At 39.2% G+C, this 22,087-nt stretch overlaps 1 long non-coding RNA gene across 1 annotated transcript in view; it reads left to right on the top strand.

The window, feature by feature from the left end:
* The window catches only part of LOC306663862, an 85,716-nt gene extending 68,204 nt beyond the window's left edge, over window positions 1-17,512 (top strand). The window contains exons 2-3 of the long non-coding RNA XR_013764566.1: window positions 11,743-11,824; window positions 15,402-17,512. This is a non-coding gene — a long non-coding RNA (uncharacterized lncRNA). The remainder of the gene's footprint in view (window positions 1-11,742; window positions 11,825-15,401) is intronic.
* Window positions 17,513-22,087: the final 4,575 nt, after the last annotated feature.

Below are 22,087 nucleotides of genomic sequence, written 5' to 3' on the forward strand. Positions count from 1 at the left end.
AATGCCTGATTTGTTCAAATAGTTCATCTATTTGAACTGACAAACCCACTGATACCTCAATTCCCTTTTCTTTTTCTTTGGGGATGCCTTTACCCTGTACCAATACTAGAGAGTCAAACACAGTCTTTGGCACTCCTCACCCCCCATCCCCAATCCCAGAGCCTGAAAGTAATGGTGATATATTTTTGCAGAAACAGTTTCAGAAATTTCATTAGAATCAGAAGTTCAAGATCTAGGAAAGAGGCATAAAGGAGAAAAGAAAGCTGGAAAACACAATTTTTAGAAAGTGTGTTTTTTTTTTTTTTTTTTTGTGGTATTGAACTCCCAATGATTATTATATGTAGCTTGGATTACATGCCCTACTTTCTATACCATGTATTTTTATGTTCTTTCCCAGATAGAATATCTGAGAGAGCTCCCCTTCCCCTAAAATGAATGATTTTTATTTTCCATATGGTACAAGCTAGCAATCCTGGCATTTGACCACATTTATGTAAACAAGAGGAGATACCTATAAATTATTGGACTTATCCCAGTTTAAGTTTCCAGCTATGTACTATAATCATTACAGCTGTTCTTACTTTAGCCTTAGAAGATATTTTGGTCCATTTATATGGCTGATTAGTCATTTAATCTGTAGACTACATTTATTACATTGTTTGGGGGAGGGGAACAGAACAGACATTCACTAGAGGTACTGAGATTCTATATACGTAGCCAAGCGTTCTATAAACTGGTGGAGGTCTCCATGCTGAGCACTCATACCCCAAATACTAACTGACCATCAGTCACCCAGGGCCACCCTGCACTTTGAGATGACTGTGGGCGAACCTGAGCTCTCCCTCCCAGTACTCAGACTGAAGAGAGTGAGATGCCAGGAAAACAAATAGCCTCACTTAAAAAAAATCTGGACTCTATTCAAAAGATGTGGGACTTGTAGAGGTTGGGTTGGGAGGAGATCCTGGTGGGCCTTAATAACAGTGTTATAGGAATTTTGGCAGTAAAGACTAAACTTAGATTTCTCAGTTCCCCCCAGCCATCCCCATTGTAGGTCTCATTGCTTAGCCCAGGCTGATCTCAGATCCCTAGCAGGTCCCACAGGGCTGGAAATCCAGAGCTCTAAGCTGGTGCCTACATCTGTGCCAACCTGCAGGGGGCGCCCAAAAGCAGCTGAAGCCTCCCAGAGCTGTTTCTTTCTAGTACTTTGATCAGTTATCCCCTATAAATTACAATCTGTAATTAACCATGTAGTTTACTCATGCAGCATCTCGAACTTCTGACTTCTTTTCTCCAAATGCTCTGTTATGTTTTATTTGAGTCTCACTATCACTGAACCAGGTAACCTCTATAGAAAGGTGGAATGATTTTAATAAGTTTAGGCAGGAATCAGTGTCAGACACTGCACTAGAAAGCAAGCATACTGATTCCTAGATCTGTGCTCTTTTTACAGGAGATGAGGTTAATAATAAACAGAAAACACTCTGCTATCCTTTTTATTTTCCTTCTCCTCTTTAAAACTTTGACATGCTTTATTTATGTCAGTTCTCCTGAGATCAGTTTTCATGAAACTCTAGTATTTTACTGGCTGTCCTCCATGCTCAAACAATGTTGAGTAGACTCTCCAGTCTTGTTCTGATTTATTCAGCAGATGGAGAGTTATTATCAATATTTCTTCAGAGCTTGAGGGGGTATTTTTGGATGATAAAGTTAGTTTCCATTTATCATCATTTTATCCCCAGTGCTGGCTTTGGCGGCTTCGATTTTTGTTGTATGAATGTGAACCATGAGGTTGCATTAAACTTAGTTTGTTTTCCCAGTCAGAAGAATGGAGGCCAGAATGCAAAAATATATGGAGTCTTTGGCAACTCAATGGAAATTTTTACTTAAGGGAAAACCAGCACTGAATCTGATCTTTATTCTGACCTCTTCAGAGCTTAAGGAGGTCATAGAAAATATTTAATAATTCCAGTTTAAGGTACTTGTTTTCACTGATGTGGAAAATGAGATCCAGAGAAGTCAGGAGAGTATCTGAGATCACACTGCTACTTGACTGAGATCTAAAGTCTTTGTTCTGGGCCTGAGGCGTGAGATCCGAAACACTTTCTGTGAATCACCTGCTTCTCACGAATGAGGGCGGGTGATCCCTGGAGAAGCTGAGGAGATCTTTATGTGATTAATTTAACTCAGCATTACAGACGCTCAGAAGGAAAACCCAACAAGGTGCTGTGTGGAATCCTCACATGACTCTAAAGGCTGACTGGGCAAATCAAGACAGCTCCATCTTTCCTTAGTTCTGTTCTAAGAGGCATAAGAATCAGGCCTCCTGGTATGGTACTATGTTTGCCCTGAGAATTCCACTTTGAGGACCAAGCTCCTTGATTTGGATGGGTGTTACCTAAGCTTTTCCTTTGTTTTCTGTGGTAACTAAAAGGAAGCCTAGGGAGAGGCTTTCCTACCAGACCACAGAAGATTTAAGGACTAAGGAGAGAAAACACACTTGGGATGTTGGGTCCAGAAGGAGACTTCTCCTAATTAATGGTGCCTCTGCCACAATCGTGGCTTGGAAATGGGGAAGGAGGCAAGAGAGACCCATGTGTGGGTGTGTGTTGATCGGACTGCAGCCTGTGCTTGGGAGTCAGAGCCTCACTGACATGGAGGAGGTGGAATCCTTGCCGCAGGGCTGGCCAGAGTTCCTGCTGCTGCCTCCTTCCTCTCTTAGGGGCAATGGTCACAGTGGGGGAGGAGGCAAAATTGCTAAGAATAGCCATGGTCTTTGGGACTTGCTCTTTTCAAGGAATCAATGGAATTAGAAATGAGATATTAACTTTAATCAGTCACATATGTTTGGGTTCTTAGTCTCTAAGGGAAGAATTTCTGACTGCGGCTCCTCATGCAGTGGAGGAAATGCATCCCAGCAAATTGGAGGAGCATCTCCACCTGTGGATGTGTCAGGGCTTCTTGCCTTTGCTCTGGAGGGGTGCAGGACAAAAGCACCCCTCTTTTATGCTGTCAGCCTGTCACCTGCTTCTGACTAAGCATCCCCTGTGTGACTTTTCAACAAGTGCAGAGTATTTCAATGCACACGTAGATGCAGATGGATCGAGCATTGGAAGCTGCAGGACAGTTCCCCCATCCTTTGTTGTATTTGCTTATGGTTCTGAGACATGGGGGTGATTGGAGAATTAGACATATAGTGAGAGGATGGTTTGGTTTTACTTTCTATTTTATAAAAATTTAAACCTACCAATAAGTGGTAGGACTAGACACCTATGTACTCCTCCACATAGATTCACTATTAGAAGGTTTTGACCTGAGCATATGGGTTGGTCAGGGTAGTCTCCTGACCATGTACATCAAAACCACCCCCAGACTCTTTCATTTAGGACATCAGTGGGGCTACTTCACTTTGAGCAATTCCCCAGTCAGTTTATGTGCTGATGCTTACCAGCTGCACTTGTGGGCATCACACTACGTCAGGTGTCTATTAATTCGTCCTTTAGTTGATGTGTTGCCAACTCCACAAGCTCCAACACGTCATCAGAATATTGTGGTCATTGATATCTTTTCTTTAGGTCCCACGTTATGCCTCCAGAAAAATAAACAAGGAAAATCAACCCCTTTTCTTTTGCTAAAACAGTGCTTTCCTGCATAGCTACTATGCATGACCCTTATTCAAACTCAACCGACCTACAATGAAAATAAAATCTCATACTAAGGTTCTTGCCAACTTTTTAATACTTAAGTTTAATTTATGATTCACATTGAAAGTTGGTTTTATAGCCCTGGGCCTGCACTTAACTAGAAATGTCCTCTGTGAATTATTTGTGAATAGGTAATGAGTGTGAGTACATGCACACACACAAAACACAGGCGGGACTTTGAAATGTCAACGTCTCAGAATTCCAAAGGGAGCAAAGAACAAAGTTAAATTTCTGGAGAGATTTTAACCATAAGTTCTAATCTACAGTAGTTTATAATTTTGTAGTTTTATCATGTCATTTAAAACAAAAGGAAATAAGGAAATGGGGAAGGGTGAAAATAGAAAAGAATAGGGATTGGTTGGTGGGGATTGCCAAGTAGACGAGGTGTTGTCACCCTAAAATTATAGTCAAGCAACAAAGTCACAGCCAGGGAAGAGATCGTATCCCCCACCCCCGTATTTCCCTTCAGGTCACTATATGTCTCTCATACATATTGTGTTCCTCGCTCCATACCCAAGACCTTGTATGGAGCAGGTATTCAGCCTTTGCTGAATACTTACATGAATGCCATTCCTCAGTTTCTTCTGAAGGTGCAACTTCATATGCCAGGGTTAGAGAGGGCCAGGAGACCTGTGATCCTATCTAAGTGCCCACATTTTACTTTCCTCTGTGACGTCTGTTGCTCAAACCATCATGGTGTACAACTTCAGGGAACCAGATTCACTTACATAGGATGTAGTCTGAATGGAGACCCCAGAGCTGGGCACCTGGCAGCTCTGACAGTGCCCTGGCCACCTTTTCAGAGGACTCCTGCAGTCACTGTGAGCATGTCCTCCCAGTGTTAGCAGGTTGGACTTGTGTGGTTCACAGTTGCTCTCCCATTGTTCACTCACTCACAAACACTGCTCTGGTACAGTTTTATGCTGACTTTGGAGGGAAGCCTAGGGACCATTTCCCTATAGGGAATTGACCCTGCTCCTCCTTCCCAATACCCTTTATCCTTGACATTCCTAACCTTGTTCTGTAATAACCAGCACTGAGAGTAACTGGGAACCTGAAAGCTAACATTCACTTTCTTGAGGCTCTAATGGAAGGGCTTAGAGTTACGACTCTTGGAGAAATGCAGGATAAATATGATATTTTGAGCACACACTTTTTCAATTACAGGCAGCTCAAACCTAGTATTGCTCCTCATCCATCTCAATCTGAAAGCTGGTGGGGAGGCTGCTCCCAAACATCTTTGCACACTTAATCTCAAACTCCATTCATGCAGCTTCTAAATTTTAAAAAAATTAATCAAATCTAAGACTTGCAAAGTGCATGCTCTGATTTATATGAATTTTGGCAAACAGGCATACCAAATAAAAACCTTCTTAGTTGGAAATGACAGTATTGGGGGAGTGAGGGCTGGCAAATGATATCAGGGCACACTGATTTGATGAGCCAGTGGCAGCTCCTGGAACTCAGTTAAAGGACTCAAAACTTGGTGTTGTATTAAGGTGGGAGACTGAAGGTAACAGGCAAGGGTGGGTGTGTTTCCCCATCTTTAGATTTATTTTCAATCTCTGGTTCTCATGAAGAAAACCCTAGAAAGTCCAGTCTCAGAGGATGGTATCAACTGTGTAGAGATTTTGTTGTAAGAACCGGAGTGAAAGTTGGGAAGTAGGGATCATTTCTGGCTCAGGAGTTCAACTTCTAGAAAGGTACAAAATTTACCAATGTCTGGGATCCAAAGTTGTCAGTGAACTCAGACTTGATTAAAGTCATTGCTCTCTAAGAAGGTCCAACATACTGATTGAATCAATATGGCAGCAATCCATAGGGGATAGGGACATATAGTTAGGTCTGGCACTAGTTCATGGTACCGGGCTGCTATTCCATTATAAGCATTTCTCTGCAGTGAAATAACCTTGGTCTTGAACTTAATCTTTGACAAATTTAAGCTTGTGCTGTAAGAACCTGGAAGTACACTGTCTTTGACTGGCAGTACACTGTCCTCTCACATGGGAAGGGGATAGATAAGAGTCAGGCTGGCTGGCTAAGTGGAATCGAGTTCAGGGCAGAGTGCCAGCCCAAAGGGGCAGTATTGAGAAGGAAACACAGGCAGAAACCCATTCACACAAAAAGAAACATCTGAGCCATGGGAAATAGGGATAGCTATGGCTTTTTATTTAAAAAATAATTTCTAGATGCTTATTTTAAGCCTTCTGGTGGTTTAATAGAGGCTGTTGCTCCTTTAACACATCCTATGTGTTACCTGTAGCTTACCTGTAGGGCCCAGCCCCACCCAGTTCTGAATTCAGTCTGAGAAAGACCAATGTTTTTGCAGGGGTTAGACCTTCATCTGGTGGGTCTGAAACCTGCCTTGTTGCTACAGGACCATATTTGGTGCTGTGGTAGATATTGGGGATACAAAGATGTAGTGGCTGCTATTCCTGTCAAGGTCTGTATCTGGCTCTAATTTGAAGTTATGTGAACATACAACTAGGGAAGCCAGGAGGAGAGAATGAATACTCCGCCTTCTGTGGACTAAGAAGAAGGATTTCCAGAGGAAGCAACAACTGGCCTGAACCTTGAAAGCTTCATAGTACTTCCTACAGGGAGCCCTACAGGGTGGAGAAGAAAAATGCCCTAGTAACGGAAAAGCTAAGAAAACCCACAGAGGCATGGGAGTATATGTTGTGTTTGATAATGGGCTACCCAAGACTGGGAAGGGAGTTTGGAATAGAACTGTGAAGGACTTGTAATAGTGAAGTTTCTAGACTTTCCTCATGCAGGGGAGAAAGAGGTGGGGAATCCAAAAATAAAAAACAAAATCTGTTCCTGAAACAATTGACACAGAATATAATTATCTTCTAGTAGGTATAGTGAAAAACCTAACAGGTTTAAGATTAAAGAACCTGGATTTAAATTCTATATCTCTTAATTACAAGCCATGTGACCTTGACCAATTTATTAAACCTGAAGGAAGTTAGTAATTGTTGCTAGAGTAATTGGTGTTAGAGTTGTTTTAAGAACTAAGATGCTACTAGTGAAAAAGTAGTTTCTATACTCTAAATATTAGTTACTAATATTGTTATTTAATGTTAAAAAAAAGAAATGTTGGACAATGTCTATTTATTTAATATCTGTCCTTTGTGTTGTAGAGAATTCTTGGTTTTTCTGAAGTCCAAAAGCTTTTCATGTGTCATGTGATACCTAAACTTGGTATCCATTCTAGCATATACAAAACCAGAAGAAAACTAACAATTTAAAAGCATTTTCCTGTGCCAAATACTTTGTACACATAATCTTATATAATACTCATTATAACATTTTGAGATAGTTATTATCCCCATTGTATGGATTAGGAAATCATAATTGAAAGTTGACTTAACTTATCCAGATTAATTGGCAAGTGGTAAACTTGGGTTTAAATGTCATGTCTACATTTGGCTTTAATACCTGTGCTTTATTCCACCCCATTGCCCTGTAAAGTACTGGAGTTTATGCTTAATCTAAAGGGCCTTAAACCAAACATCCTTTATCCCCTGGGAGCTGTACTAACCTCTTGCCCTTAATGAAAAGACTCGTGAAATGGCCATTTTGTCAGTCAGTTTTCAGTTACTATGACAAATATTCAAGATAATCAGTTTATAAAGAGAAAAGGTTTATTTTGATTCACAGTTTTAGGACTTTCAGTCCATGATTGGTTGACCCCATTGCTTTGGTTGGCACAATGGCAGAAGCATAGTAGGAGCAGGATCCATAGGTGGAGCAAGCCAGCTCACTTCATGGTTTGAAAGTAATATAAGAAGGAGGAAGAGGCTGGGGTCCCACCAACCCCTTCAAAAGCATGCCAACAGTGATCTGAAGTCCTCCCACTAGGTTTCACCTCTTGAAGGCCTATCACATCCTAATAGCATCCAGGGGATCAATCCTTTGCCACATAGACCTTAGGAGTGCACTAGATCCAAAATGTAGCAGCATTGTGTCCTGAAAGGAGGATGGAGCTGCACAAAGAGGGTAAGAGACAGGACCCCTGTGCCCAGAGAGCATGAGGTGCATGAGAATCTGTGTCAGCCCTTACAGCCTTCCAGTTTCCAACTTCATTCTACCTGAGATCTTGATGTCTTTACAATAATCTCCATCTTGGAACTGAACAGACAATTCACAGAAGAAGAAATACAATTCATCAACAAATATATGAAAAAATGTTCAACATCTCTAGCAATTAGAGAAATGAAAATCAAAACTGCTCTAAGATTTATCTCACTCCAGTCAGAATGGTAATCATCAAGAATACAAACAACAATAAATGTTGGTGAGGATGTGGGGAAAAAGGTTCACTCATACATTGTTAGTGGGACTGCAAACTGGTACAACCACTCTAGAAAGCAGTATGGAGATTCCTCAGAAAACTTGGAATGGAACCACCATTTGACCCATCTATCCCTTCGTTTATACCCAAACAACTTAAAATCAGTATACTACAGTGACATGGCCATGTCAATATTTATAGCAGTCCAATTCATAATAGCTAAATTATGGAACCAACCTAGGTGCCCTTCAATAGATGAATGGGTAAAGAAAATGTGGTACACATACACAATGGAGTATTACTCAACCTTAAAGAAGAATGAAATTTTGACATTTGCTGGTAAACGGATGGAGTCGGAGAATATCATGCTAAGTGAAATAAGCCAATCCCCAAAATTAAAGGCCAAATGTTTTCTCTGATAAGCAGATGCTAATTCACAATAAGGGGGTGGGGGTGCTAGGGAAGAATAGAGTTACTTTAGATTAGGTGGAGGGGAGTTATGGGAGGGGAGGGGATATGGAGATAGGAAGGATAATAGAATGAAACAAACATTATTACCTTATGTACATATATGACTGCAAGACTGATGTGATTCTACAACATGTACAATCAAGAAAAAGGAGAAATTGTATCCCATTTGTGCATGATATATCAAAGTGCATAAATGCATTCTACTGTCATGTATAACTAATTAGAACAAATAAAAAATTAAAAAAAGAAAATAGAAAACCACAAATCTCATAAAATAATAATTAAAATGCTAAAAATGCAAAATGCTAAAAATTCTAAAATGCAAAAAAAGAAATAATCTCCATCTCTAAACTCACTGATACTGCAATCAAATATCTTTGACCAAAAAAGCTTACAGTAAACACTTGCTGACTGACTGATGGGAGGGTGTTTTATTATTGTAAGTATCTTTGTCCTAAGGAGCCACCTACTATACTTTTTTGATTTTACTGTGATTCTGAATGCCAGTTAGGTCCTAGGACCATTGTTCTGCAAGGATAAATACAGAATATTTTAGAAATTCCCTCATCCAAAAAGTAGCAAGATAATTGGAAGAGAGATATTAAAAAAAGTTCATGGAAGTTTTAGACTCTTTTATATGATCCAAATACCTGTGAATAAACGTATTTAAAAGCCCATAATACTTTACCACAATATATTCTAAAAATTAGGTTTTGTTTTGGACTGGGATTTTTGGTTCTGCTTTTAATGATAACAATAAAACATTTTTATATGAATTAAAAAGAAAATATGCAGAAAAGTAAAGAACAATTTTTCTTGGGATTAGCAAAAAAAAAAAATCGACAAATCATCTATTTCTTTAGAAGAAAAATCCTACAAGTGAACTTTATGTGTCAAAAAGATGGAGACTTTTTGACCTTAAGACTGTAACCTTAAGGTCTTAAGACTGAAAAGAACAGTCAAATGCTCCTTTTTAAAGCTATGTATGATAAGAATAAAAAGATTTAAGCTTCAGAGGTCAATTCATCTCTATTTGCAACTCTACCTTTTAAAAATCTTTCTCCAAATTTTATTTATTAGCTTTTTATACATGAGCCTATGCTATTACAAATTGATCTTGAATTTTCTTGCTTAATACAAGTCCTATTTTTGTGAAAGGAAACGTATACCCTTCTAAGGTATGCTGTATCCTTTCTGACTCCACTACCCAGACTGAAGAGAGTCCAGAAAGTTTGGACATCATAGCTGTGGACACTTGGTGGTGGTTTTCACAGTCCAGTGCCTGAGCTGAAAAAAGGATCACCTTTAGAATACAGGTCATGCTGCTGACCCATATCATCAAAACATCAGCAGACATCAAAACACAACAATCTGACATACTGAATTCATTCCCAGTGTGCATTTTCAGTATATGAAACACTTGCCAGCTGTGGAGAAATGGTACATGCATTGAATTTGGAGTCAGAGGGTTGAGTTGCCATTTGTCACTTCCATGTATTTGCTGTGTGGTCTTGGAAAGCCATATGACTTCTGAGAGCCCACTTTTCTTTTTGGTAAAATGGTGATGGCAAGGAGACAGGTCCTTGGAAAAATCTTTACTTTCTAGGACTATGGGATTAAATTTCTAGAGAGGCTGTGGATAGGATCAGTAAAATCCTACTTTTGACAATGACTGGCACTACCCCTGGAGCAAAATGAGCACTCCAAATATTCAGGTACCTTCCTTCATGACTACACACACCACTGAGCACTGACATGGCCATGGTAACCAGGTCCTACCAGTTGAGAATAGAATGATCCATGGTTCCTTTTGACTCTGCCCTAGCCCAGCTACCAAATTTCTGTTGCTTGCTGGGCAGAAGTCATGAACCACAGATGCTCCTTGAGCAGGTTGAAGCCCTGTCTCTTGGGAATTCAAGTACTTGGAAAACATTGGATGCTTTTCCATATTTGAGTTTTTTTTAAAGAAAAATTTCAAGTGATCAGTATCTAAGAAATAGAAAGTCATTTTTACCAGAACTACTTATGAGTCACTGAGCTGAGGGTGACGTGGATTGGAGGGTGTCAGTGAGAGGGTGGGGTAAGGAGGTGGTCGGGAGCAGGAAGCAGAGAAGAACACTTCCACATTTCTCTATCAGCTGCAAATTGCTCTGTGAGAAATTCTCCACTAGGGATCCACAAGCACCTCTCAGCTGATAGCCTTTAATGCAAACAAAAGTGTGGAAGCAATCATACAGTGGGGGAGTCTCCATGGGCCCCCAGGTGAACTCAGGTGGAGGAATGAAAGCTGCCTGAGGAGCTCAAGAGAGGAAAGAAGGGAAACAGCTGCAAGCATCTCTGGAAGGAAAATCCATGTACATGGGGTGAGAAAGAGAAGAGGAGTGAGGGAGACAGGGCAGCCGGAAACAGCACATTTCCATTTATTTCAGTTTTGAAAACATATGGTTTTGTTAGAAAAAATTCAGGAATTGGTTCACATTGCTAGGAAATTTGCTTTTAAAAAAATAGGTAAACAAATCAGGTTTTAACTTCAATATGTAATTCTCTGCCTTCACTATTTGCTGTCCCATCAATGTGGGCTTCACAGCACACACTGGAGTTAGAATTTAAGGCTGTAGGAGGCAGTGAAGTTTAATTCTCTACCCACTGAATTTAACTTGTGCCAAGCTTGGCAGTGGAGAACATTGGAAAGATACAAATGGAATCCACACTGCCTCTTCTTTTGGAGGGGTTGGAGGATTGCTGGTCAGTAAAGCAATCAAGATGACAGGAACATATTTTGAGAAACTAAATTAAGAGAAATGTGGAAAAGAGAGAGACAGCTGCCACATATTATGCTGTTCATCGACTTAATCTTTCAGAGTCTTTCTTTCCTTACCTTAAATTGAGGATAATGATACCGAACTCACAGGCTTGTTGTGAAAATGATATTAAACAAGAGCATATAACAGGACTTGGCTTATGGCAGATTCTAAATAAGTGAATGTCGATTCACTTTCTCTGGCAGAACCCTCTGCCCAGACCCACAGGCACCGCAGTGCCGCTGGTGAATCACTTGTTGGCTGCCATGTAGAAGCCCACTTCCTTCATCCAAGCAAATGGGGTGTTGTGAGTGGCTCAAAGTTTTCTCTTCTTCCAACCTCAAGGGACTGGGGTTAGGAGAATGAATATTTTGTGTTGTTTGCTGCCAGAAAGCTGTTGGCCAGGGGTGGGGGATGATGGCCATTTTGATGTCTCTGTTAATCACACACTTGGTGGATTTCCAGGCAGGTGAAACAACAGCATTTTCTGGAATGTTTTACTTACTGCTGCTTACCACAGCCTTAGGGAGGCTATCCAGAGAAACTCAGTGGTGAGTGTCCACTCCTCTTGAACACCATGCTAGGCATCTTAAAACCTGGTACCCTATTTGTGCTGCAGTGTCCTGGAATGACCTTTGTAGGTGTCCAGTACACAGGGAATCTCTCTAACCACCCTACAGCACTCTCCTGGAGCTTCAGCTGGAGGGTTAAACCACAGCCCACTCTGCACGCCAGGGCAGACAGCCTCTCATGAAAGGAACTGTTTCAGAAGTGACTATTTCCTTGAGAGACATGTCAGTCAATGAATGCTTCTCCAAGGAACATCAGGTTTTTTTGAAAGTAATAGAAATGAACTCAATGACCTTTCATAGGGGTGTTGTTACTCTGTATTATTTCTATTCTTGCACAGATATAAAAAATTGTGCATCTTAAATATCTGCTAACAGCGGACCAAGATTTGACACAAGAGGATTTATACCCGCCCATTTAAAACTCACAACAACCTTATGAGATATTATTTTTCTTATTCTGTAGACAAAACAGCTCAGTGAGGTTGGCCCGACAAAGTTCACAAGAAGCTGCATGATGCTGACTTTTTAATCTTCAAACATGTGATCTTTCCACCTCACCATGGAGTCTCTCTAATCCTACACTGAAATGGGACATCAAGCCTGGGGTCTGGGATTTAAAATGTGCTGCTCTCCAAAACGAAATTCTTCCTTCATAAAGTTAACTTCTGTCCCCCTCACCACTACACTGAAGTACCAGTCATAGATCTGTGTTAGAAGAGGTCATCTTTGAGCCTTCCAAGGTATATGTCAAGTTTATGATCCTAATTCCGTGGGGACTCCTGCTGGATTTAACCACGAATGATTCCTCACCCTCCATTAGGGATACTGAACAAGATTATTGTCTCTTGCTTTCCAGCATTTTCCTGTGTCCACTCCTCTATTAATCCCACTGTCACCACCCACCTGCATTATTTCAATAGTCTCCTATCTCTTGCTTCCAGGGATTTTCCCTTCTAAATCCCGCTGTTTAAATCAATCTTCCCCAGACATCACTTTGCAAAAGTCATCTCTCATTCAGAAACATTCTGTTGATATGATGCAGCTTGTAGGCTGATATTGGGAAAGAATGGTTGGTGACATAATATGGAAAACATGCTCAGAGTACATTATTAAATGATGAAAAAAACAGGTTATAGCATTCACAGAATGTTAATATTGACAACCTATGTAGGTAGAATTATGGGTGATATTATTCTCTTGCTTATGTGTATTTCCTAATATTTTTGCAATAAACATTATTATAAAAAAGATAAAAGAAGAAGTTACAGTAAAAATAATGAAAAGGCACAAGGATAGCTTTTATTTTCTTACCATTTAATTTTGGCAAAAATAGTAACAGTTATCATGGCTGGTGTTGCCAAGGGTGAGGGAAGGGCATGCCTGGACGTCCACAGGTGGGAATGTAAATTAACAGTCTCTGGGGAACAGAGAGGGCAGAAACCATCCAAGTGGAAGATATGCATAAGTTTTGGATAAAAAATTTTAATTTCAGGAATCTATCATATAGAAAGATGATTCTCAAAGTTTGATCTACACTCACAGCATCAGACTCACCTGAGAACTTGGTAAAAATGCAAATTCTCTGGCTCCACCTCTAAGTTACTAAATCAGAAACTCCATGGGTGGGGTCCAGGAATCTGTATTTTAACAGGAACTCCAGGTGATTCTCAGGTATGCTTAAAGTTTGAGGGCCACTGGTAGAGAGAGCCCTTCTATGGAAGGACCTTTGTGTGAACATGGGTAAAATAATAAGAATTTCAGGATAAATGTTTAGATCAGATACAAAGATATTTGAAAGTAATAGAAATGAACTCAATTACCTTGTGGTTTCTTTATAAAGGAGAGTGTATTTCTCCGTGTTGTTTATGGCCTAAAAAATCCAATCCTCAATAAAAACCCATCCTCCCATGATGTCAGATTTTTTTGTATTAAACATGGACTTTCTCCAAGGAGACTCTTCTACTGTAGGGTAGGGACTGCTCTGTTCTCTTTCATTCTCAGCATTCAATCTGTAATAAAAAGATTACAGTTGATGAAGCTCATGAGATTTATACTAGCATGTATTTGCTATTAATATTAATATGTCAGTGATTCACTTACACAGCAGCAATGATAGCAATCAGAAAAGAGGCTCCTGGTGACCTGTCCATAGAGCTCACAAGATGGAATGGAGTGAGAATGACCCTTCTTAGGTACCCTTTCACGTGGTTTTGACTTCAAAGTTACAGATATTTTATATTATAAAATATATTTTATATTTAATATAATATATTATATTTAATATATTTTATATTATATTTTAATTATTCATGAAATAGAATTAAATGTAAAAAGATTAAAAGCAACCTTTAAAGTTGAATATAAAGAGAAACAAATGAATCTAACTGAATATCAAATTGATAACTTAACCAAAAAGAGATTAGAGTACAATTTTGACATTGAATTCTATGCATATTTTCTTAGGGCAAATATCTTTGAGGAAACCTTAATCTTACTTAGTTGACTATTTATTAAAATATAATGATACTGAAATTCTGAAACAGTTAAATTTATATTGTCAGATAAAGCAAATAAGAAAATATATTGATATCTTTTTATGGTAGGTAGAATAATGTCTCTCTTCCAAAGTCATCCACACCTGGAAACTGTGAATATGTTATGTTACATGGCAAAAGGACATTGCAGACAGAATTTAGGTTTCCTTAAACTAGGGATTATTGTAGATTATTTTTTAAATTTTAATTTATTTTTATTGTAAACAAATGGGATACATGTTGTTTCTGTTTGTACATGAAGTAACAGCATACCATTTGTGGAATCATACATTTACATAGGGTAATGATGTTTGATTCATTCTGTTATTTTTTCCTTCCCCCCATCCCTCCCACCCCTCTTTTCCCTCTATATAGTCCCTCCTTCCTCCATTCTTGCCCCCCTCCCAACCCCCATTATGTGTCATCATCCGCTTATCAGTGAGATCATTCGCCTTTGGTTTTTTGAGATTGGCTTATCTCACTTAACATGATATTCTCCAATTTCATCCATTTCCCTGCAAATGCCATAATTTTATTATTCTTTATAGCTGAGTAATATTCCATTGTGTATATATATATATATACTACAGTTTCTTTATCCATCCATCAATTGAAGGGCATCTAGGTTGGTTCCATAGTCTGGCTATTGTGAATTGAGCCGCTATGAACATTGATGTGGCTGTATCTCTGAAGTATGCTGATTTTAAGTCCTTTGGGTATAGGCCAAGGAGTGGGATAGCTGGGTCAAATGGTGGTTCCATTCCAAGTGTTCTAAGGAATCTCCACACTGCTTTCCAGAGTGACTGCACTAATTTGCAGTCCCAACAGCAATGTATGAGTGTACCTTTTTCCCCACATCCTCTCCAACACCTATTGTTCCTTGTGTTCTTGATAATCGCCATTCTAATTGGGGTGAGATGAAATCTTAGTGTAGTTTGGATTTGCATTTCTCTTATTACTAAAGATGGTGAACATTTTTTCATATGTTTGTTGATTGCTTGTAGATATTCTTCTTATTCTAGATTACTGAGTGGGTCAAATGAGATGACATGAACCCTCCACAATGAAAGAAGAGGACGAAGAGAAGCAAGAAAGACGCAATAAGGGAAGAAGAGGCAGAAGCAATTCAAAGCACTAGAAGGACTCAACTTGTCTTTGTTGGTTTTGAAAATAAAAGAAAGGGCCACACACTAAAGTATGCAGGTGGCCTCTAGAAGCTAGGAATGGCCTTCAGCTAACATCGAGGAAACCAGCCTCAGCCCTATAACCTCAAGGTACTGAATTCTGCAATCACACCAATGAGCAAGAGTTACAGATTCTCCCCTAGAGTGGTGCAGCCCTGCTAAAACCTTGATTTTTCTTTTGTGTGACCCCCACAAAACCTGTAACCTAAAAAACTTAAGATTAAAAAGAAATGTAAGATAATAAATGCATTGTTTTGAGCTATTAATTTGAGAGAGTTTTTATGACAGTATACTAATGTCATTACAAAATACCATGAATTGGGTGACTTAAAAAATACAAATGTATTGTCTCACACTTCTGTGCAAAATCGAGTTGTTGACAGGATTGGTTCCTTCTGAGGACAGTGAGAGAAAGAGCTATTCCAGGTCTCCCCTTGGTCTCCATTTTCTCCCTGTGTCCTCAGGTCTTCTTCCCTTTGTACATGCCTCTGTGTCCAAGTTTTTCCCTTAATCAGGATACCAGTCATACTCACCTCCATGACCTCTTTTACTTGATTATGTCTGCAAATATTCTATCTCCAAAAAAGGTCATATTCTCAGATACTAAGGTTAGGGAATCACTATGTATTTTTATTTGTAATTTTTATATATTTTATATAAATCTTATTTTTAAATTATATATTATGTATGAGATCATATGCAGTCATGTGCTGTGTAAACAGATTATATTGCCTAGTGTTATTGTAGCCATCCTTAGGTGATTTTATAATAAGCATACTCTGTGATGTTGGTACAATGCCAAAATCACCAAAAGAACCATTTCTCAGAATGAGTCTCCATCACTAAGTGACACGTGACAATATATACATTTAAATGTCTATATATACCTATTTTACACCAGGAACACCAACCCAGAGGACCTAAAAGCAATAGTATTCATGCAGTAATGAACCTATCTAGTACCTTGATCTTGATTTCCAAATATTTCCCACTAAGGAATCAGAACTCTTTGAAGAAATGACTGTTTCTATTTCTAATGCAGGGAGAACACAAGTAAGCCTGGGGAGTCTTAGTGTGCCAAAAAGAAAGGAAATGCTTAAAGGAAATGCTTAAAGATTAATGGGGTTATGTCAAAAGGACACATGATCCTGTTTGAAGGGGTTCCTGCTGACCACGTTTGGGCTAATTTGAACATCAAGAAGAAAATGACAGTAATGGATTATAATCCATTGAATCTTTTTAAAGTTCATGAGTCAATAGTGATACTAAAAAAGAAACAAAGAAAGAAAGAAAGCACTTTAAAAAAATTTTTCCTCATATATGTAGCTCACAAAGTAGTAACTGAGCCAGGTAAGGATTGCCAACAGATACTAACTTCTGAGTAAAAGGTTTTTGTGTTAGGATATTTACACAGCATCAATATATTGCCTCACAAATTATTTAACAACTGCAAAGGTATAAAGTCACCTTTTAAATGCAGTTACTACTTGAAATAACCACCGTGTCACTAATAGAACAACCTGACACTATGCAGGCCTTTTGATAAGAGGCATACCTAATATGAGGTATACCCATGGGTATATTTGACTTGAATCTAACCATATAAATTCAGAGTGTGGCACATTCAATAGACAATTGGCCTGGAGTCTTCAAAAGAAGTAGAAAGTAGAATAGTGGCTTCCAGAAGCTGAGGAGAAGGGGCTGAGGAATGGGAAGAAGTCAAAAGGCACAATATTCTAATTAATCAGGAGGAATAAATTTTCAAGATTTATTGCACAGCAAGTTAGCCACAGTTAATAATAATGTGTTGCTTATTGCAAAATCACTAAAATTGTATATTTTATTATGTCCTCACTTTAAAAATCACAAAATGATATATGAAGAGATGGCTATGTTAAGTCAACTTGATATGGTTATTACAGAATGTATACATATGTCAAAATATCACATTGTACCCATGAATATATGCAATTATTATTTGTCAATTAAAATAAAAACTTTAAAAAAAGAAAACACTAAATGCAATGTTAAAAATTGATTGAATCCTCTCTCTTTAAAATACTATTAAAAGACATTTTGGGGACTACTGGGAACTTTAGTGGACTATCTACATTAGATAATATTAGAAAATGTAGTGCTCTTTTTAAAATGTGATAATGATGTGATTGTGTTGGAGAATATCCTCATTCTTAGGAGATGAATACCAAATGAAGTATTTGGTTCAGAGCCAGGATATCTGCAAGTTATTTAAAATGATAATAGTTCTTTTACAAAGGACCCACTCTTACCAGCTCCTGAGAACAGATATTCAGGAATTTTGCAAGCCATTTGTTAAGTCATTGGTATCTTGAAATACTCATGGTGGGAATTTTTACACCACAGAAATTGGCAAATACTACATATGAAGACCACTGTGCCAGCCCCCAATCCAGTTTATCAGCCTGCCACTGATAGGAAATCAGATGTTAATAATCACTGAAAAATTTCAAGTGTACCTTTGGGTTCAGTATGGTATTTCAACTTTTTTGAAGATTTTAAGTTTTTCAAAATTAAAAAGAGAAAAAGTAGGACAACAGTCAGTCTTTCCTGGGAGTTGTGAAAATCATAGGGAGAAATAGAGAGAGAGAGAGAGAGAGAGAGAGAGAGAGAGAGAGAGAGAGAGAGAGAAGCGAAAGGCTACTGGTAGCTGCTACATTGACAATCTCCCAAGTGAGACTGTGGGGTATGTTGGTGGCCCCAGACATCAGACCGGGGATTCTGCAGTGACAATGGCATGGCCTTGGGTTGACAGAAGTGGAGTGGACTCCTACTTTTGCTCTGTGCACAGCCAACTTTCCTTCTTCCCTCTGGGCCTGGAACTGGGCTGCTGTGTTGGCAGATTGCATGGGTTCACAGGATCCTGAAAATTCTCATTCTAATTCTCTTTGATGGAAAGGCCTGTGGCAATTATGAGTGACAGAATGTTTACATATATCAAATATGTATATATATATATGTCTGGGTCCCTCTTCATTCTCCATTCTCTCTTCCTTTTCTATTTGTCTTTTCACCATTAATCCCCTATTCCTACACTCCTCTTCCCTCTCTGTGCTACCAACTTCACTCAGGAATGCCCTCCTGACACCTCTGCCTAGCTCCAACCTACCCACACTCTTAGGGCAATCTCAAGACATCACTTCCACAAACCTCCCCATAACCTCTCCCCTTCTTTATTCCACCTCATGGCATTAATGTCTGGAACTGCATCCTGTGGAAACATTTCCCAAATTGAGTTGTGTGGCCGATTTTTAAAAACTATGAACTTATGAAAGTCAGAAACTGGACTCCATATATACTTGCTATGTAAAACACTACTTTCTCTCAAATACAGGCTGACACACAATGCCTTGTGAACTTGATTGAACGTCTATTCTCTTCCCATCTTCTCAGTTCTCTTTGTTGTTGTTGTTGTCATTTTATGTCTCTCCCCATCTCTCCCTCCCTTTTAATTCCCAGGTCTGTTCTAGGCTAGCCAGTGTTCTCTTGAGCTTATTTCTCTCCCCTCTTTAGACCCACTGAAGGTGGAAGCTGTGTCTGTTCCTTAACTCAAGGTCTCTTCTCCATCCAATGGCTTCTCCTTACTTGGGGGAACATTCTTTTTCATAATTCCTAATGAAAGAAAGGCTGTCTCTGAGAAATGCAGACACTTTATACACTGTCCTCATTCAGGCTATCCATCCCCAAAGTCTGCTGGCTTCACAAAGGAAGCGGTGTGGGGCACGGGTACTCTCAGACAGACATCTGCATCACACATTTTTTTCTCTCCCATCGCCTCACCCCCGACTCCAACCCCCCTTGAATTCTCTGGACTGATTCTTGTGGTAAAATCTCACACATTTTCTCAATCTATATGCAAACCAGGTAGGATTGACAGCTGAAGAAAGCTGCACATTGCCTGGCCTAAAGTTATCTGTTCTCCCTCTGAGAGAAAATCTTTGAGTTCTATGACATTGCCTCGAAGCCATGGCCCTTGTCCTAGGTTGCCCCAGCCCAGGCGTGCATCTGACCCCTACTAATGTGCAGGACCTTTAACAGCAGAGGTGGGGGAGGAGGTAACTGGAGCCCACTGCATGCCAATGATTCATGTTCTCTGAAGGGATCAGAGTGTTATTAGAAACCTTGCCTGCCAAATGCAGGGCAAATGTAACCAATTTATTAATGCTGAGAAACCAATGTGTGAAATTGGACCAAGAGGAGAGGGGCCAGCTGCCCCTCTCCCCACTTCCTGCTCTCTGCCTGTGGTAGAGGGAGGGTAGGGTACAAAGGGATCTGTCTTCTCTAGGAGGACAGTTGCAGTCCTAATCATATGTGATAGTGACAACAAATATTCCTGGCTGAAGCTTCAAAGGGCTGGGAGATAATTGTATCCACCATCCCAGCCGACCAGGCTGCTGTGATGCCTCAGCCTGCAGCTTGTAGGTTGGGAAACTTGTGGGTCAGGAAGGTGGGGAGATTGGCCCCAGAGTGTCCCTCTGTCCTCTCTCAGGACCAGGGGGCTACTGAGGAGTGAGAATGTCTCTCAATGGCAACAACTTCCATAGTGAATGCTGGTCAATTAGGCTCTTTCATGTGCAAGGTTTTAGATTAGTCTCAGTATTTTATGGCTGTTTGTGGTTTTCTGCCAGCAGAAGAAGAGGATTGCTTCGGAGTAGGTCGCATTTCTATATACTTCACTGATTTGCCTCTAAAAGATGATTGAGTTGAAAAAGACATTATCAGCTACTGTTTGATAAAGGATTACTATATGTGTCTCCTTATTATCTCATTTAATCCTCACAGCAATATCCATATGAGGTATTTTCATTCTTCACTTTCAGTTGAGTCCAGGAAGTTAACCAACTTGCCCAGGATTATAGGTTTAAGTGGACAGGATTCAAGCCTATGTTTGTTTAACTATGGTCTATACCATTCAAGTTTAAGAAGTAAAAATTCCCAGAAACATTCTTGAATAATCTGGTAGGATTATTAAGAAGCATATGCAGGTAATTTTCTTGCTAATGCTATATCGGAAAGTCTTGTATTTCAGATTACTGATTTTCAAAAGCTGACTTACAACGAAAGCAATGGATACATTTCACAGAGTGTAAATAAATCTTTAAGGTGATTTGGATATATTTGAGAATCTTCTAAAGCATTGGCTTGTTTGGACAGGCATCATTATCATTATATATGACTCTGGGAGTGGGAGAAAAGATCTAATTTTAGAATCTTAGCTATTTAGATTTTGGATGAATATCATTTATTTTTGCAATGTGTCACTGCGTCATGTCTCAACTCTAAAGGAAAGGTGGTGTCTAGTAGGAAAATTTGATCAATTTGAATTAAGGGTCTCGATAATAGTTCTTCCACTATTAAAAGGACTAAACACTTTTTAACTAAAGATAGACTCTTTAGTTGATTGTGAGTATGATTTTTTGTGAGTATGATTTTGAAGATGTCAATAGAGTCCCCATGCCTAAATGCTATTCAATTCACAAGTTCATTTCTTCTGAAAAGGTACTGGGTGTATTGCAGTATCATGTAATGACTGGCATGATTACCAGGGCAGGGTTACCTTCCATTTTCTGGGTACTTTCCCTCCTCCTTCCCTTTTCAATGATAGTCTAACAGGCCCTGAAGGCTTCTGTGTGCCACGAAGCAGGAATAGTCTCCTTTTTCTCCATTTGTAGGAGGAGGGTCAGTCCAGCATTGCAGAGACATGGAAGGAAATTTCAGTCTTTATTTTCAGTTAAAATCTGGTCCAATTCCTCTTACTTGTTTTGATATCTGTAAGAGATTTCCCTATTTCCTCCTTCTCCTATAATCTGTTCATGTCCTTTTCCAAATCCTTCCAGAAGAATAAATCACTCATTAAGAAGCAATATGTAAGCTAATAAAGTTACATGTGTAAAATTAAAAATAATTTTTCAGTGTTTGGAAAAGTGAACCAGTTTTGTTGTCCCTTCAATATGATAGCAACAACAGACTCCTGAGGACTTGAAAATTAATATGTCCTCTGAAGGCTGAATTAGTAAGATTGACACTCAAAGGGATTAGACAGCTAGTATGAGAAAAATGACAGCTTCCAAAATAATAATGCCAATAATAATAAGGCAAAGGACCAACTATACAATTGTGACTCCAAAAAGTGGAACTGGGAATCTTCCCAAGGAGACAAGGCTGAAATGAAAGGGTATTTTAGCAAGAGGAAATGCAATAAAATATGTTATATCTGGAAAATGACTGTAAGCAGAGGTTGGCTACCAAGGATGAAAAGGAAAATTGGAAGAATGCTGGGTTTAATCTGTTTATAGGTAAACCAGTCATTTCCAAGGAGTACGAAGCACTGAGGTTTGCTTGGTACAAGTTTTCCTTCAGTGAAATGCCACAAGACCAGCGCTTGGTAGACTGAGTGCAGTTCACACTGCATTGACTCCTAGTATTTGTTTTGCAATGAAATAACCTCTCAACTCATTCCACATAGAAAAATCTAGGTTTCTAGCTTT

Source organism: Sciurus vulgaris (genome assembly GCF_902686455.1).
Source record: "Sciurus vulgaris genome assembly, chromosome: 1".
Classification (NCBI taxonomy): Eukaryota; Metazoa; Chordata; class Mammalia; order Rodentia; family Sciuridae; genus Sciurus; species Sciurus vulgaris.